Source organism: Pteropus vampyrus, unplaced genomic scaffold (genome assembly GCF_000151845.1).
Source record: "Pteropus vampyrus isolate Shadow unplaced genomic scaffold, Pvam_2.0 Scaffold116, whole genome shotgun sequence".
NCBI lineage: Eukaryota > Metazoa > Chordata > Mammalia > Chiroptera > Pteropodidae > Pteropus > Pteropus vampyrus.
In genome coordinates, this window is record NW_011888897.1 from 181,581 (window position 1) to 187,580 (window position 6,000).

The window sequence follows — 6,000 nt, forward strand, 5'->3', positions numbered from 1 at the left end:
AGAATGGCTTTGTGGTGTTAGAAACGTGCTAGGTGAGTACAGAGATTCCCAGATCAAAGGCACTTCTGATAGCTTCTGATTCTGCTTTCTCCCTCTGCATAGCCGATAGATAGAAGTTAAGCAACAAGCAGAGAACTGTAGGGGAAAAAATAGATATAACAAGCTTTTCTTTTCTCTTTTCCAAAATACAGAGGATTTGCTAAATATCTCTTCATCATTCTTCAAGGCATATTATTGACTAATTTTAATTGTGCTTGCATACTTTATTGCTCCCTCTTTTTCTGGTTCAGGAAACTAGAAAAAAAATCTGAAAAAAGAAAGTTCTTTATTCTTAATAGCCTATGAGTTTAAATTTGGAATAAAAAACCTTTATTTATTTATTTACTATTTTAGAAATTAAGAGGCACTTTTACATAAATTAGCTCTTTTATTTTAAAGCAGATAGTTAATTAATGTTTATTATGTTTTAGACACTGAAATTGATGATGAGTATTCAAGGAAAAAGTTATGATACTAGTCTTTATGGAGAAGGGAATTTCAGATTTTTGCTACTTAACCTTTATTTTTAATATTTAGGACAACTTCCCTCACCCCACCACACAGCAGCTCACATTCTTGTACCTCTTTCTTGCTTCACTCTTTTCTGTAGCATTTATAACTGTCTGACACACAGAGAGTCTTCTTAAACATTTAAATTTTTGTTATTTATTCCCTCAAGAATATATTCAATGACTCTAAAATAGTGACTGAGATACAGTTACCATCCAATAGACATTGGTGAATGAATGAATGAATGAATGAATACATGTACAATGGGCATTTTCAATCTAATATTACACATGCAAAAGAGAAATTTAAGGAATCTTGGGACTCTTCTATTCTTGTAAAAAGCAGTACCATCTACCGAGTTTCCAAGTTCTTTCCACCATAGTAAATTTTAAATTTAGGCATTGTCCACACTCCGTTTTCTATGTTTATAGCTGAAGAATGAGTAAAAGACATTAGGATCACAATGATAAGTTGTAGATACAATAAGAAAAGAAATATGGAATGCATAACATTGTGGATAAGATTGATCAATGTATATTGATGGCTAGTGAATCTGTAAAAAACTAAGACAAAAATAAAATAATGTTGAATGCTATAATAATGTCTCTAAACTAAAAAAAAAATATATAGAAAGGAATTGAGCATTTTACAGTTGTAATATCTTTTTATATACCTTTTAATGTACGTCACCTTTAAGCTAATCCTTTTCATTGGTGGTATCCTGTTCTCGCTCTCAGTCCTCAGCATTAAATTTGTTGGTTCACATTTTACTTACTAACCTCTTACACACATTATAAACTGTTTATTTTTGGAAAAAGCTAGGATTTCCTGTCCTAGCCTTTTATGAAAAAGGCATAATTATTATTTTTATTTTCAGAAAGCTTAAACATGTGGACTGAAAAGGAAAATAAGCTTTGTTAAAAGTTAGTGAACTAAACAATGAATAACTATCAGACAGTGACTGTGGCAGAGCATTTTGTTTCACATTGTAGAGAAAAATGAAGGAAAAGCATGTGTTAGACTTCATCCATAACACTGAGAAGTTTATCATGCACATGCATACCAAACATCTGTAAGTAAACGAGTTAAATAGTAATCAAATGGAATATATACGACTCAAAGGAAAAACAAAAATTGCATAAGAAGAGAGAGAGAAAAGGAATGTTTATCAGGCAGGGCAAACATCTGAACAAAGCTATGCAAGTTTGAGTATAATGTGATCAAGGGCAAGTGAATTGATCAAGCATATTTAAACTGAAGAGTCATGCTGTAGCATATTTGAATATAAGGTGTCCAATTAAAACTACTATAAAACTTACATGGCAGGCACAATTAATAAATCAATTATTAGAACATACATTTATTGATCACTATTTATATTTCAAGCACTATTCTCTATTCTGGAGATCAAGTGATAAACAAAATATACAAGAATTGTGCTCTTATTGAGCTTATATTCTAGTGGAGGATGGTGAACACAGATAGCAAAGAAGCAAAGAAAATAAAAAGCAAGGTAATTTCAGATCATGATAAATGCTATAAAGGAAAAAATATTCTGTATTAGATCTTTTGTGGTCAGTCTTAGGGCAGGCCCTGATTGTGCTCATTTGAATTGGTTTGTTTAACTTTTACTAGAAGTGCTTAGGGAATTGCACAAGTTTCTTCTATTTTTAAGATCATCCAAAATAATTTAAGCCTAATTCTGATATAATAACAGTGATGCCTACTACTATTAATGCTTCTCTATGCTTGTATTAATCACCTTTGTGGTGAGTATTATCCTTATGCCCGTTTTACTAAGAAAAATAAAGCATAGAGGTTAAGAAACTTGTCAAAAGTCACAGGACAAGTAAACGTTGAATGCAAAATTTGAATCAATCAGTCTGTCTTTATAGCCCTTTATTTCAATCAAGATATTTTATTATCCTGATTGGATGAATATACATTTCAAAATAGATTTCATGCTATATTCATCCTCTGGCTCCTCCTTGTGGCCAGTTTTTTTCTTTCTGCTTTTATTTTATTTTCTTTAGGTCTTTGATGTCTCCAAATTTAACTTTCACTTGTCTTCATCCCTTTTTGCAAATAATTTTGAATTAATTCCCCTTCAGGCATTCTCTGGGTACTATCTAATACATGCTATTTTAAACTGTTCTCTGAAATGCACATAATCTGCGGGAATGAAACGGTCATTGAGTAAGCAAACGAGAATATAACTTCCTATCATGCAAACTCAGTATTTCTTTCAATGTATCCTAAATCAACAATATTTCTATATTTAATTCTGGTCTTCTCCTATTTTTTATTTTGCAACAAATAGTATTTTCTGATGTTTTTAACATTTGTGAGAGCAGCAAGAAAAGTCAAAGTTGATTCTAAATTTTGGCTGAGAAACTGTAAATATGACGTTTTTATTTACTGAAATAGGAAAGCATAAAATGAAATATATTGGGAAAGTATTGTTTTTTGTTTTTTTTTTAATGTGTTAAGTTTGGAAATCCAATAACATATCTAAATAAATATGCCAAGTCTCCAGTCAGCTATGTGGGCCTAGAGATCAATAGAGATGTACATTTGGAGGTCATTGGTATATCGTTGTTACTTTGAGATATGAATCTAGAAAAGCTCATCCAGGGATGAATATAAACAGAAGATAAAAGATCAAGTACTGAACTCTGGGGCACAGCAGCAATTTGAAATCAAACAAAGAGAAATCAGGATTAGGTAGTGAAGGAAAACAAAAACAAATAACAAACAAACAAACAAACAAACAAACAAGAGAAAGTGTCCTGGAAAACAAAACAAAGTATTTTGGAGAAGAAAAGGGGAAAATCAAATGCTGCTTGTAGGCTGAAAAAGATGAATCCCAAGAAAATAGCCTTCGGATGTGTTAATGTGGAGGTTAATAGTGACTTGGGCAGAAGCAGTTTTATAGAAATAGTAAGAGGAAAAAGCCTGATTAGAGTGGGTCCAGGAAAAGTAGGAAACAGCAGGCACAGATAACTTTTGAACCCTTTTGTTGCTAATAGAATTAGAAAAATGGGATGATAGTGTGTATGTGTGTGTGTTGGGGTGAACAAAAGCTTTTTTTTTTTTTGCTTAAATTTTAAATAGGAGATATTATATTCTATGTTTGTAAATTAAGGTGAGTGAACCAGTAGAGATGGAAAAAAAGAAGAAAAAAACATGATTCCAGAGACGGAAAGAGATAGAAAATTACAAGTTAAAAGTCTTTGAGTAAGTGGATGGAATGGATTTTAATATGTAGGTGGAGACTAGCCATACGTAAGAGTTTGTACAATTTAACCATGGAAAATGGTTGAAAAGAATATTACCGTAGATGCAGATGTGTTTTTGTATATTTGTTCGGTGAAACAGAGAATGCTCTTCCGATCCTTTTTATTTTCTCAAGAAAATAGAAAACCAGGACACTCATTGATTGAGTTTGAGGGAGGAAAGAAGGTATTTGAGATGTGAGGAAAGAAACTGGGAATAATCTTCTAAGAGATTACCAGAATAGAATGGTTAGTAACAGTACTGGAAAGTTAATTCAAAAATATAAAATAATACCAGTTAATACAATCACATCTGGCTATTTGTATGCAAGTGTTGAGTAGGTAGAGTTGGATTTAACCAGGCTGCATTTTCTAGATGTGTATGATGGGTGAAGAGATAAGCAACGAAATCGTGGTTCTATGTAAGGAAATTATTATTATCATTAACTCTCGCAAATGGTATTAGCCACGTAAAACAGAAAATGAGATGAGAGATTTATGACATTGAAAAGGTGGAATGGTCACTAAATTTGATATCTTAGTGGACATCAAAGTACTGTAGGTCGTAGCATCACTATTAGGAGTGGGCTGTCCAGATAGGAGTTGAGGTTAGAGAGAGGAATATCTGAAACCAAATAAGAGGTACTTATATTGGTAATAAAATTGTTTAGGCTCTAGTGCAATGCTGTCCAGTAGAATTTTCTGTGATAATAGACATGTTATATATCTGTGTTGTGCAGGTCCATAGCCAAGAGCCACCTGCTGCTACAGAGCACTTGAAGTATGTCTAGTGTGACTGAGGAAATGAATTTTTAATTTTAATTAATTTTAATTAAGTTTAAATAGTCACATGTGGCTAGTAACTACAATATTTTGCAAAATAGTTTTAAAGTATGATCACTATAACTAGGTGACTGATTTATAGATGTGGTCAAGGTTATGGAAGCTAAATCCAGGAACTGAGGGCCTAGGGTATGGGATTTATCACCTGCATGGATATTAAAATCACTGATAATCATCACAGGAGTAGAGGTGAAGAAAAAGATTTAAGACAATTGAAAACATGGTAAAGAAATGAGAGACGTGCTAGAAAAGTGATCGATGACCACAACGAGGTGGGTTATTTGACTGTATAATCTGGTAAAATAAGCTACAGAGATGCTGGAGGTTTTTAAGGGAGAAAAGCATAGGCAGTAATTTCTAAATTTAATAAAATTACAAACTAATAAGAGTAATACAGCCTTTTAGGATCACAATAGTAGAAAGTGTGTAGAAAGTGTGACCAATCTTCCTTGTAGAAATAATTAGGAACCAGGTGAGATTTTTTGTTTTGTTCTACTCATGCATTATTTCTTATAAAATAATAAGAGGCTAACTATTTTCTTAGAGGACCTTAAGGTATGTGAAAGACTCAGGGAAATAACAATGAAAACTCAGTCTTTGTAAACTTTGGTGAAAGTGAAAGACCAGAGCAGAAATAGAAAAACATCTGAAGTTCTCATTTCTAAATCACCTATTTTATGTAACTTTTCCTAGCATAAATGGTCTCTGTCTTTACCTAATTTAATAGAATAGGAAACATAAACATAGATTTATTATTCATTTCCATGTTTTTGGCCATGAAGTTTAGTTGATATGACCCAGAGCCTCCAAACCCTTTTTAACTGAACATTCCATTAGTTTGGAGGAAAAAAAAAATGTACATGAACAAGAAATATATGTACATTTAGGTTTTTAGAGATAATGCACAAGTATTCCTGAAGAATGATGGTTATTATATTGCCTTTCTGCAGCCCATTGGATATTTGTTCCCATCCCTGAGGTAGATGTAACTCATGCTGGAGACCTTGACTAAAATAATCTTCATGCTGAGGTGGACCTTGGAAGGTTCTGGATCACTCCCCTAGCCATCTGAAAGGAAACCCCACACCAAGTCCTCCCCTGAGGATGGTTATCTAATCTTCTTCTTCTTACCCACAGGGAAACTCTTAGAAAATATTCCTTAGTTTCATTACTCATGGATAGCCCTCAAATATTTTGGGGAGTTCTCTTTTAGTTTTCTGTTGCTGCTGTACCAAGTTACACAAATCAGCAGCTTAAACAACACACATTTGCTTCACAGCTCTGTAGGTTAGAATTTGACCTGGGTCTCACTGGGGTAAAATCGAGGCTATGG